The sequence below is a fragment of the Malaya genurostris genome, chromosome 2 (assembly GCF_030247185.1).
Source record: "Malaya genurostris strain Urasoe2022 chromosome 2, Malgen_1.1, whole genome shotgun sequence".
Classification (NCBI taxonomy): domain Eukaryota; kingdom Metazoa; phylum Arthropoda; class Insecta; order Diptera; family Culicidae; genus Malaya; species Malaya genurostris.
The window spans coordinates 160,989,220-161,002,813 of NC_080571.1; the positions used below are offsets into that span (position 1 = coordinate 160,989,220).

At 37.6% G+C, this 13,594-nt stretch overlaps 1 long non-coding RNA gene across 1 annotated transcript; it reads left to right on the forward strand.

The window, feature by feature from the left end:
• Window positions 1-12,891: 12,891 nt before the first annotated feature.
• On the forward strand, window positions 12,892-13,196 carry LOC131430899 (uncharacterized). Its single transcript, XR_009229582.1, has 2 exons — window positions 12,892-13,044; window positions 13,108-13,196. It is a non-coding gene; the product is annotated as an uncharacterized LOC131430899 (long non-coding RNA).
• Window positions 13,197-13,594: the final 398 nt, after the last annotated feature.

Genomic DNA, 13,594 nt, shown 5'->3' on the forward strand with positions numbered 1-13,594 from the left:
CGCTGCTGGTTGATGATTCCACTCCCACGACGTCTGCTTCCATCGAACGCACGAAAAGAAATGATCGATTTTCGACCACGGTTCCCCTTTTATACGCATTCAGTTGAAGATATGTGCCTGACTACCTCAAAATCGTCGTCCTTGCGCGAAAAACCCAAGCGAAAGTGAAGAATTTTCCGCGTTGTTTTCAAATTTTAAGAAAACTTAATTTTTGAGTTGTTTGTGGTTATCGCACACTGTTCAAAATATTATCCTGAATTCCTGATCATATTTTTGATGAAATGGTGAAAGAATTATGTTGCTACCATTAATACAAATCGAGATATTCACGATTAAGTTCTGCCCATTCTTCCATATGGCTAATTTTGAAAAGGCGCCCCATAGTAAAGTAAGTCGTATTCACGACAAAAAATATTAAACTTTCACATATTGAATGCGAAACAAAAAATGTGTTTATATATAATGAAACGTCTGTGTGTTGTCGAGCCAATTTTATTTCTCTCTCCTCTTTCAGAATCCTATCAGAAAATCAAAGCGAAGAAAATGGCGGATGCATTGAAACTGACTTTGTTTCGCAGAAAAATACAAGACTTTATTTTTTTTGCGATAACGTATATGTTTTTATGTACTAATCGCATCTAAACTAAATTATCTAGACTTTGTCTCGGTAGATTTATGATACAAGCCTTCAAAGCCGATATATTCGATGAGCAAGTAGAGGTATGCATTTCCGAGCGTTCCAATTTTCAGCAGTTCTTCAGTTAGAAAAAAAATACAACATGACCGCTAAACTCGATGAATCATTCTGAAAATTTCACAGAATATTCTCAACTAAATTTCAAAAACATTGTCAGGTGGGTTTTTCTATATTCTGCACCGTTTCCAAGAAAATTTTATTTGAAACGGGAAAATAGCAAAAAACCTACCACTTTACTGTACTGTCCTCAGCCCTTAAGCTGCGATTGACACACTACTCCAAACGATCGACACTTGATATGATATATCGAAGTTAGAAATCAATTGTAAACGGAATAATAAATAAACACAGTATAATTATTTTATGTATTGCGTGTCAATTACCTAATAATTTAATACAATACAATTGAAAAAAGGAGCAATTTTAGGCAAATTTACTCTTTTTTGGCACATGAGCAAATAAAGCATTACTCAGTAAATGAGTAGATTTTACCCAAAAATCGTTTCCAGTGGAAGAACTGAAATTCGACTAACTAAGGAGTTACTTCTAAAATCCACTTTTTCTATAGACCAATCCACGTGCGAATGTGTTGGTGTGGCTATTCTCAGCAGTTGAAAGGTTAATGCTAGTGTGAGTATGTCGGAATAACCCAGTGAATTTTGTCGAGCCGCATCGTGTCAATTATTGAAGACATATATGCAATAAAAAACACTGCAATGTCAAGAGAGCAGTTGAGAAAGAAATAAAATCGTTCATGAAACGTAATGGAACTGTCTTCTACTTGGTTCATTAGATCATAGCTTACGAAATTCTATATGAATTTTTCGCAGTGTATAATTTGAGTCAAAAATGTTCTACCTCAGTGCAAGGTTGCTGATCCTATCAATGAAACATTACTCGTGAACTATTCTCTTCACCGGCGATGCTACCCGTGCGGCGAGCAGTTTGTATATATTCCGTGTCTGCTTTATTCATTCTTTCCTTCCACTCAGAGAATTGAACCGCTTGGCAAAGCAAGCAAGCATCATATATGCACTCTGTTCGCTCGCAGTGAGTTCGTTTCGAAGCATTTAGGTAGAAAGCTATTCGGTGGTGATGATGACTCGCGTTGAGTCGAATTTTCTACTCACGGTGATTCGTTCTCTGCGACGTATGGCGGTACAACTGAATGACCGCCCAGGATGAAATTTTATTCCTGTATAAAGCTTATAAGAAAGATGTCGAATCTTTTTGAATTGTCTTCACTGCACATTTCTTCGGTGTTTGCTATACTTTAATCGTGATTTGTAGCGTTAGGGACAACTTTGATACCTACCAGAATATGTTATTGATTAAACATCAAACTGTAAAGGGTTATTAATGGAGCGTTTTTTTGTGTCGTAAATATGTAACTTTCACTCCTATTCCGTAGTTCTATAATAAATTCATTTTGTGTTTCGATCGAGTTCGACTTTTCCAAACAAATTATATCTCATTCGAAATGCCAAATTGGTATTTTTCATTCGGTCGAATGTAGGGTTGTTTATTATGCCTGAGAAGTAATAGTCCCAAGTTTTTGTCAATTATTATTGTTTCTCATGATCGTGACACTATTTATATACCGATTACAAAGCCATTCGACGATCGTTTCCTTAATAATTATAAACATATGTGATGATTGCTTTTAATTTCAATCATTCATAATAAACTAATAGTATTTGTATTAACTTCGAGACAAGTTGTGTCGAACCAAGTCAACTACCAAAAAAGTTGAGACCAACTTTGATGATAAACACTATCAGTTCGTACAAATATTAGAAGAACCATAAACACCAAATAATTCCGTCACATTCAATATACAGGGCAATATACAATATAATAGAAACTAAAACCGAAATAGAACTTCTATAGTTTTGTATAAGGCACTAATTTGGAGGCCAACATAAGATTTTACTGAAGAATGATATTTTGTATTATTATCAAAAACAAACAAACTCTCTACAGTTACTTGTTGGAAACTGTGCCATGGATAATCGTGCAATGAAGACCTTCCGCAGTTTCCAATAACGAAATAAATATCTAAAAATCAAGTATCATACAATCAAACACAACAAAATTATCTGTCTCGTGACATTAGTGACGTTAAATAAAGTGGAATTAAATGCATATTTTTTTCTTGATCCTATATTCTCCTACTATCTCCTGATTATGTGATAACAGAATCATATTTCATTTGGACTCTTTGTATGTGATCCTTGAAGTATTCACGTAAAAATTTTTTTGCTCAACACAGTTTTAAGGTAAATAATACAATGAGTAGTTTCAAAACTGAATGTGTGATATGAGTAACAAAAATTCTAAATCGCACTATCTGACAAATCGATAAACCACGCGGATTGTGTTATTTTTCAAATTGAAATCGTTTCCTCTGTAATATGAATATTGTAAAATGTTATGAAATTGAATTTACAATTTCTTCTAGCGGATGTTCTTTTTTAAAAAAAAGCTAAACCGATCACTTCGGGAGTCAATTGTAGAACATTTTATTTTCAATACATTTTTGACAGCAATATCAGATTGTAATCTTAATTTGATTTCAGCTCATCAATTTCTCAACTGATATCACATTACGTTATTATTTTGCTGTTTGCTTTTGGAAGCAAAACTTACGAGGCAATAGTTTTGTGAAACTCCAAAAATGATAATATTAAATGCAAAAATTTAATGAATGCATTAAAATATGACTAAGTTAATAAGGCGATACAAAAATGCAAAAGTAAATTTCAATGGAACATCTATTCCTCCAATTTTATGTTGCGTTTTACAAAATGCTTCGACATCCTGTGGCAGTTGGCCGGAACCACAACCGTGATTCTCAATTTAAAAGTCTTAATTTCCTGATCGTAGTACAGTTATTCTAATCGATAATTTGCGTAGATGTATGGTAAAAGATGCTGAATGAGTATTTAGTTAGTAATGACTATTTCTTTGTTAGCCATTCTTCTTAATTGCTTTGATTTTATCAGAGCAAGCAATTACATGGCGTCTCAGTAGGTTCAAACGTTGTGGAAAACCCTGCACTCCTATTACTTCTATAAATCAAATCTATGCGAAGAAGCGTTAAATTGTGTTTAATAGATTAAAAATATGAGAAAATAAATCATCCCTGAAATTAAAAGATTAGACTTGCCTCTATAATCAATATTCAGAATATATTTTTGTCACTCTATTTGCATTGCATATTGATATTGCGTATTGGACTTGATCATTCATAATCATATGTGATTTTAAAAAATATCACTGTAGATATTTCAGTCCATTTTCAAAATCATAAATAAAATAAATATCAAACCAACCCGAAAGAGAATCAAAAGTGTTGCTACAGTTATATGTGGAAAATAATTCCTTTTATTTTATTTCTTATATAAGCCATATAAACTGCAAAATTTTCACTTTACAAAAGTGATTGCCCTCAGGTGATTCAACTCCAGCTTTTATAAAATCTATCTGCCATTACTTGCCGCAAAATTTCAACAGCACGGAGTACGAACGTGAGAATAGTATTCGGTGAAATCTGAATAAACTGTTTCATTAGTTTTATTGCAGTAGGAAGTACATTATATGTACATTAGTATACGATTTTAAACGACGTTTTGAAGTAGACTATCAGTTTTATTTATCAGTTTAATTTTTATCCAACCCAATCGTTTCGCCATCTTCCAATAATAAGTAATGATATTACGTTTAAAGTTTTCCTAGCTAATTTGTGATGTTCAACGCACACTTTTTATCAGGGAAATATCTACGAGACAATTAAACTAAGCAAAATAAAAAATTGCTTCCATCGCATCGCTAATTTTTGTCTTCAATTTTTTTCGTACACTTGCATTCATGATTGCTGGCATTTTGACTCGCAGTGAGTCAAAAATTGACTCAATGTAAGCGCTACTCGTTCCTGATGATACCTGCTCTTGAAATGGTTGAGAATGGCTCACGGCGGAATAGCAACAAGCATGAAAAGCAAGATCTCTTCTCTCTTGCGAGTCGCTCAGGCAGTCACATATTGAGCATAGCTTTTGCCTCGTCCGGCATTACATGCTTTGCTGCCTCCGTTCTTGAATCGTTCGCAGGCGATGAACGTTAATGAGTTGCGTGAGGCGAATTTCAGCAACCCTGCCTCAGTGTAAAATTGAACCCACAACAAACTTTGACTTCGGCTCGCACACATTCTAATTTCGTATATGAATACATCTGCGCACTCTGCATCGGTGTGAGTAACAGAGACGTCAAATTGCTCAATAAATGAGATCTTACTCATTTTTGAGTAACTATTTTTATGCGTTGAAAGTATCATCTCTAAACAAGCAGCACCTTTAAATTTCAGTTTTACGGCAATGTGCCAATATGCACATTGTCGCAAACCTGCAAATGAAAAACGGAAAAACAAGAAATGGAAGATTATTCTAAACATGTTCATATCAGCTGCAACGATTTGCAACATTTTTTCGTTTATTCAATAGTGCAAATATCAGCAATGAAATGAAACTCGAAGTAGGAGAAAATCGATTTCAAATTCAACACTACTTTTTTTAGCGTAAACTGCGATTAAATATGAAAAATCATTAGAAATGTGTGAAATTGTACAAGGTTACGTTTAACCGGATCAACATTGTTGTAAACAGAGGCAAGTGTAATGTTGATCGAGTACTAGAATATATAGATCAAGTACCGTTTGTTTTTTGCACGATACTTGTTTTTTACGGCATTTAAAAAAAGATAATGAACTAAATTGAATGCTTCATCCTTTAGTTTTTGTTAGTTTTCGCACAAAAAATTCGGATCAACGTTACCACCACAGAGTAAAATCATTTTCTACCACAGCTACTATGATTTTTATAAAAAAAATCGCTAAAAAGTAATTAACAAAATTCTTAGCGATTACTGAAAGTATCATCTCTTTTACTGAAAGTATCATCTCTAAACAAGCAGGGCCTCGACATTTCATTTTGGCGTCATTGTGGCAATTATACATGATTATTGGAAACGTGCAATTATTTTGCACAGATTATTTTTCACAATTTCACAATCACAAATTTATGAAAAAAATTTTTTCTTCAACTTCTACTACACTCAAAATAATAATCATATTATAATTACGTGAAAAGTTAAGTGAATATTTTCCACCCTACTTTTCACGTAGGTTTTAATGGACTGGCATTTAAAAGCTGTTTTATACATAATCCAGTAAAAGTTACGTGTTTCATAGGTAAAATGTAATGTACTGTTCATTTCACATTCATCTATCAGTTCGTATCAAATTTAGATACCAGAAAATTACTATTTTATATATTGGTTGAAGTCGAAAGGGAGATTCCAGATTTTGATATAAATCTATGAAATGAAAAATGCCATGAAATATAAAACATTTATATCAAAAAATTGTCATATAATTCCAATGGCTTAAAAAGCAACTAATAACGTCGTGGTATCTCAAATCGACAAGCCTCCAGAAATCGTTCATGTTGTCACTGCCATCCAACCGAAGCCGCAGTTAAGATCCAAGAACTCCCACAACACTACCGATGCAGGTTGAAGTCGCATTACATGGTTCCAGTGTCTCTAGCTTCATACCGACGGCCTGTTTGAAGCATTCGGCAGGAGCGGGTAAACTTCCGGACTCACGCAGGCACTCGGTCCAGTTGAACACATGGAAACTTTCATACTGGAATGGTCCGGTCGATGGAGTAAAAAATTGTAATTAAATAACTCGCAAATATTTACACTACTTACACTTCGAGGGCCACTGCTCGCCATTTTCAAAATCGAGTTTTTTTACACTGGAAATTCACGTAGATTGTTTGACGTTTGGTCAATTCACGTAAACCTTAGAGCAAATTCAGCAGCTGCAAGATTCATATGGGTGGTCTATAATGTAAATGAAACTGAAACAAACGTATCCCCAGCAATCCGTTTTAGTTTTATTTATTCGACCAGTTCTACTGTCAAATTTAAAACTGGTATACATTGCCGTTCTATTTTTCTATATTTGAAACACAGATAAAGCGCTGCTGGGGCTGCCAGATTATTTTGTTATAATTTCTAGATTTAAATTTTAAAACTGACATAAATTATGCATCTAGAACTAGAACACTCCAGAATATGCCCTTATGTGATGACTCTATTCATTTTAGGGGATGTTCGTATAACATTCATTTTCGTCACGTAAAATATTCAATTTGACATTTGAAACCATTCTACACGCTTAGAAAAAGTTACTCAAAGTTTGAGTACAAGTTACTCATTTTCAAATGATACATGGAAACGTCAAAAATTGAGTAGTTCTGTATAAAATGTTCATTACGACCTAAGTAACAAAAGTAAACAAACCGAGTTTTTTATTGCATTTTGTTAAGTTTGTTTTCATCTATGCACTACCCGAATGCCATTGTTCTACATATTATGGATTCGCTATAAAACCTGGCAACACATATGACGTATGTCAAAGGCAAGTTAAATTACCGTCAATGCTTCATACGTCAATTGGCAATGTTTTGTCCAATGTTAAAAAACATACACAAATCAAAATATTGGCACTTACGACAAAATATTTCTCTGAGTTTTTTCTTCCTAAAAAGTGAATTAAGTGAGACTGGTGGTAGAAATGGATGCATTAAATGGGTTTGAACTGCTATAAGGTATGTAAAAAACACAGAATGTTGTGTAAAAGAAATTAATGTATTTTTTTCGAAATTAGATGCCGCTATGTATTCTTCGTCAACCCAAAGCGGAAGGTCTCTGAACAAATCGGAAAAGGATCTAGTGCCAAGTGTTGTAGCTTGCTTCGAAGAAGTAGCTACCACTAATGTTTCTGGACCAAACTGGCTTTCTAGAACACAAACGGCCTATCCGATGCGTGATGTCTCCAACTTCTGTGGTAGACATGAAGATTCTTATTGGAGTAATAATATCACCATTAGCAATGTTATTGCCTCGACTCCAATCGGCAATCGAAACGAACGAACGGAATTAAATGTTTCCCTTGGCTTGTCATCGTCAGCTACGATATCTTGTGCTCCTTCCTTTAATGGAATCGAAAATATGTTCCACGAGCCACTGGATTTACGGACCGAACGAAAGATCGAACAAAAAAGAACTAATCCCACGTTCTTTGAGGCCTTAGATTTACGAGCCGAATGTAAATTATCCCAGTCGAAAAGCACTGTTGATTGTAGTGCAGAAGAAACTGGAAATTGTTCCGAAGATTCAGACTGGATTCCAGAAGGAGATGTTACATTGTTGAACGATTTTACTATTAACGAATGTTTCGAGAAATATCGTTACAATTTATCGGACGCCGATGAAAGTGAATATGACACTGACGAAAATATACCTACAACAGCTGTGCGACGATTCAAACACAAAAAAACAAGCAAAGCATCTGCAGCGCAGTACACTTATCCAAAAAGAACAACCAATAAGAAAATTGAAAGACTGCGTAAAGAAAAGGGAGTCAGCTACATGCTGATGGAATTTCCAATGTCTTACCCCTCACCATAATTGATGTTTCCTATCCCTTCATTCATTCTGTCCTTCTGGCAACACAGTGCTTTATTAAGTTCTACTGACAACTAAAAAACACTTACAACATTCTTCGCATACCGCGTGCAATAAATACAGTTTCTCTGTTTTGTGCTTTGTTAAACTCGTGTCCGGTTTGTTCATTCTTCCGAAATCCGTACGCTCGTGTCCGCTTGCGCTCTGTGAGAACTCTGTCCACCCACAGGTTATGGGCCCAGATAAAATTTCGGATAGTGTAAATAGTATGAAATAGTTTGTATAAATTGCTGGTTGAAATTTCACGTCGCGAGTGCTTTATTTCGTGCATTGCAAGATGGCGGACTCAGGCAAACTTTCGTTTGCGAAGCTCAATAATAGCAATTGGCAGAGCTGGAAATTCCGTATGGAAATGTTATTAATTCGCGAAGAGCTCTGGTATGTAATCGTCGACGTGAAACCGGAGCCGGTGACAGCTGCCTGGAATAAGGATGAACAAAAAGCCCGTGCTACTATTGGTTTGTGCATAGAAGACAGTCAGTTAAGTCTAGTGAAAAGTGCAAATACCGCGAAAGATTTTTGGGATCTGTTACGCGCGTACCATGAAAAGACCACAATGACTTCTCGTATTTCTTTGTTGAAGAAATTGTGCTCGTTAAACTTGTGTGAAAGTGGTGATATGGAGAAACACCTCCTGGAAATCGAAGAGCTGTATGATAGACTTTCATTAGCTGGTCAAGATTTAGATGAATCTTTACGAATCGCCATGATTCTTCGTAGTTTACCGGACTCTTACAGTGTGTTAGTAACAGCTTTAGAGAATCGACCGGATGTTGACTTGACTATGGAGCTAGTGAAGTCAAAGTTGCTCGATGAATATGAGCGCCGAAAGGAGAAGAATTGTGTTTCGAAGAGTGATGTCAGTGCAATGAAAAGTTTAACGAGGCACGGGAAACAAAATGGTTCAGTGCATGATCGAAAGTGTTTCCACTGTGGAAAAATAGGTCACTTGCGGCGAGATTGCCGATTGCTCACGAAGCAGAAGAAAAGTGACGAAGTAAAGAAGAAACCCGATGAAAAACCAAGTGCTAAGCAAGCAAAGAACAGTTTCAGTGGTGTGTGTTTTCTTGCCGGATGTGCTCCACGCGGGTCGTGGTTTATTGACAGTGGTGCCAGTTGTCACATGACTGGTGACGAAAGTTTTTTCTCGGAGTTAAAGAAAGAAGTTGGTCCGAATGTTTATCTTGCCGATGGGAAAGTTGCACAAACAGCAGGTTTTGGCGATGGAACTTTGCTTGGCGTGAATGGTGATGGTGAATTAATCGAAGTGAATCTTACTGATGTTTTATACGTTCCATCGTTGACAAGTGGTCTTGTGTCGGTCGATAAGTTGACTGCAAAAGGTTTTACTGCCGTTTTCAAGGAAGGCGGATGTGAAATTCGTGATGCTACAGGCTCATTGGCGGTAGTAGGAGAACGTTCTGGTTGTTTGTACCGACTGAAATTAGCGAATTCGTCAATGAAAGCAGAAGGTAAGGTACACAATCAAAACTGTCAGCATCAGTGGCATCGTCGTTTCGGACATAGGCATCCTAATGCAATCAAAAGAATTTGTGATGAAAAATTGGGCATCGGTATACATGTTATCGATTGTGGCATACGTGAGTGTTGCGAGCCGTGTTTAGAAGGGAAACTAGCAAGGAACCCAATTCCTAAAACAGCGGAGAGAACGTCGTCGCAAGTTCTAGATCTGATTCATACTGACTTGTGTGGACCTATGCGGGTTGCGACACCTGGTGGTAAACGTTTTTTAATGACAATGATTGATGATTACAGCCGTTTTACCGTTGTTTATCTGCTGGAAAAGAAATCAGATGCGGTGCAGAAAGTCAAAGAGTACGTTCGGTATGTTGAGAATCTATTTAATCGAAAGCCGCGTATCATTCGCTCTGTTGGTGGAGGCGAGTACGTGAATAAAGACCTCCAAGTTTTCTTTGCTAAAGAAGGCATTAAAGCACAGTACACCACAGCGTATACACCACAACAAAACGGTGTAGCCGAACGGAAGAATCGATCTCTGCAGGAGATGGCAACGACAATGCTTCTAGATGCAGATCTACACAAGCGGTACTGGGGCGAAGCAGTCATGACAGCTGCATATTTGCAAAATCGACTGCCTTCGCGATCCATTAACGAAACTCCGTACGAAAAATGGTACGATAGAAAGCCGGTACTCAATCATTTGAGAGTATACGGTTGTCCAGCGTACGTACACATTCCAGATGTTAAACGTGGTAAGTTTGACAGGAAAGCCCTAAAGTTACGGTTTATTGGATACTCTGAAGTTCACAAGGGTTACCGATTTGTTGACACATCAACTGACAAAGTTACCATCAGCCGAGATGCAAGGTTTTTAGAAATGGACAGAGGATCATCGCATAGGACAGATTTGGAGTTACGGAACGGTGATACTTCTTCAAGTAATTGGATTGAGTGGCCACTTTCGGTAGTAAACACAAAGCAGCAGATGATGGAAGATAATGTGCCCGATACTGATGAAGAAAATGAAGAACCAGTGAGTGATGAAAGTGAAAAAGAAGATTACTATGACGTGAACAATCATGATCCAGATGAAGACCCTCTTTTTGTGAAAGAAGAGAGTGAAGAAAACGAGACACACAGTGAAGAATCTAGAAATGTAAATCAACCAAACCGTCGCACTCGGAACGTCCTACCAAGTCGACTGTCCGATTACGTGGTAGGGATTGCAGCACAGGAAGTGCAAGAGCCAGTATCGTTCCAGCAAGCAGTTTCTGGTCCAGACCGTTTTTCATGGACCGCAGCGATGGAAAGTGAAATCATGTCACACAAGCAGAATGGAACTTGGGATTTAGTTCCGCTTCCGAAGGACAAGAAAGTTATAGGCTGTCGTTGGATTTACAAACTAAAACGGAATGAATCTAATGAAGTTGTTCGTTATAAAGCTCGAATCGTCGCTCAGGGTTTTACCCAGTGTTATGGCGTCGATTACGACGAAGTGTTTGCTCCTGTCACTAAACACGCTACGCTCAGAGTTCTGTTGGCTTTGGCTGCGAAAAGGAACCTTATACTGAGGCATTTGGATGTGCGCACAGCATATCTTTACGGAGACATAGAGGAGGAGATTTACATGCGTCAACCTCCTGGCTATGAAGTTCGTGACAAGGAGAAGATAGTTTGTCGGCTTCGTAGAAGCATATATGGACTGAAACAGTCCGCGCGGTGTTGGAACCGGAAATTAACCGGTGTTCTGAAACAATTGGGGTTTCAAGCAAGTTCTGCAGATCCATGTCTATTTGTAGCTAACAGGAATGGTAAGAAAGTATACCTGATCGTATACGTGGATGATTTTCTAATGGGATGTGGGAGCGAGACTGAAATAACTCGCGTTCTGAAGCAGATAAGTGAACATTTCGAAGTCGTTGATCTCGGCGATGTCAAGTATTTTCTAGGATTAGAAATTCGAAAGGAAAACAACGTCTTCAGTCTTAGTTTGACCAGTTACATTGAAAAATTAGTGTCGAAAACAAGCCTAAGCGATGCGAAATCAACAAGAACTCCTATGGACCAGGGCTATCTGAGAAACGAGGTTGATAGTAAACCGTTCGAAGATGGTACAAATTACAGGAGCGTGGTTGGCGCGCTTCTCTATGTGGCGGTGTGTGCACGACCGGATATTGCTACGAGTGTTGGAATTCTTGGTAGAAAGCTGAGTGCCCCGACGAATGCTGATTGGATTGCAGCGAAACGTGTGGTGCGATACCTGAAAGGTACCAAAGATTGGCGATTGAAGCTTGGTGATAAGGACACTGATGAGTTGGTGGCTTATTCGGATTCCGACTGGGCAGGAGATATAGGTACGAGAAAATCGACTACGGGTTACGTTGTGTTTTACTGCGGAGGAGCTGTTTGCTGGGCGAGTCGTCGGCAGAATTGTGTTACGCTATCAACGATGGAAGCTGAGTACGTTGCGTTGGCTGAAACTTGTCAAGAAGTCGTGTGGCTAAGACGTTTACTCGAGGATATTGGAGAAAAACAAGTTAGACCTACAGTTGTGTATGAAGACAATCAGGGATGTCTCAGCTTCGCTCGTTCAGAGAGATGCAGCAAGCGCTCGAAGCATATCGAAACAAAACATCATTTTGTACGAGATCTGTGCAATAGAAACGAGGTAAACCTTCAGTACTGTCCTACGAATCATATGCCAGCAGATATACTTACGAAGCCGTTAGGTTTCGTAAAACATCAACAGTTTGCGGAACAATTGAGATTAATTGGTAAGGAACTGAATCGCGGTGAGGTGTCTAACGATTGAGGAGGAGTGATGGAATTTCCAATGTCTTACCCCTCACCATAATTGATGTTTCCTATCCCTTCATTCATTCTGTCCTTCTGGCAACACAGTGCTTTATTAAGTTCTACTGACAACTAAAAAACACTTACAACATTCTTCGCATACCGCGTGCAATAAATACAGTTTCTCTGTTTTGTGCTTTGTTAAACTCGTGTCCGGTTTGTTCATTCTTCCGAAATCCGTACGCTCGTGTCCGCTTGCGCTCTGTGAGAACTCTGTCCACCCACACATGCGGACTAACGTAATCTTAGAGCCCAGTCGGCGCATCAGGTCTGATTGCCACTGCAGAATGAACTGTAAAGACAAATTTTCGAATGACACTCGCGAAACGCTCCTTAGGAATTTTTTTAAACTTAAAAATTCTGTGCGAAACCAATTCATATCAAGTCATATCGCAGTAAAACGGACTGCTCGCTCAAAGGTTGTATGGGTAACATTCAATAAATTATTATTTCTAAAATTGTTTACTTTTCTTGCTGCTTAGGTAATAAATTCACGCAGGCAGTATTCACGAGTTTATTCACTACCCGACATATGGGAGTCGATAGTGTGCATGCAGCTATTGAACGAGCACCATTATAAATATCGAAACCCCCCGAGAATGGGAGCTGCTCATATCAGGTATCCGAAGAACAAAACCAATCCAAGTGATACCAATGAATTTGAATGATTTTTTGGATATAAAAAATTTAGAAGAACGATATACTATTCCAAAAACGACAATGTATGGAGTAAATTTTAAATTCAAAAGCCCAATGGTATTTGCATATAACTCCAAACTCCTGCGGTTCAAATACGTTATCAGCGATTCAAATTTTTCATACATCTAAATTAAAACCGAAAGGGAAATTGATGAGGCCTATCGAGACCAGTTTGATTCCACTATCTACAGCGAAGTTGAACGATTTAAAAAAACGATTACATTATTACATTACTTCGATGTTTGACTCCTGCAAAGAAAGGACGAAAAC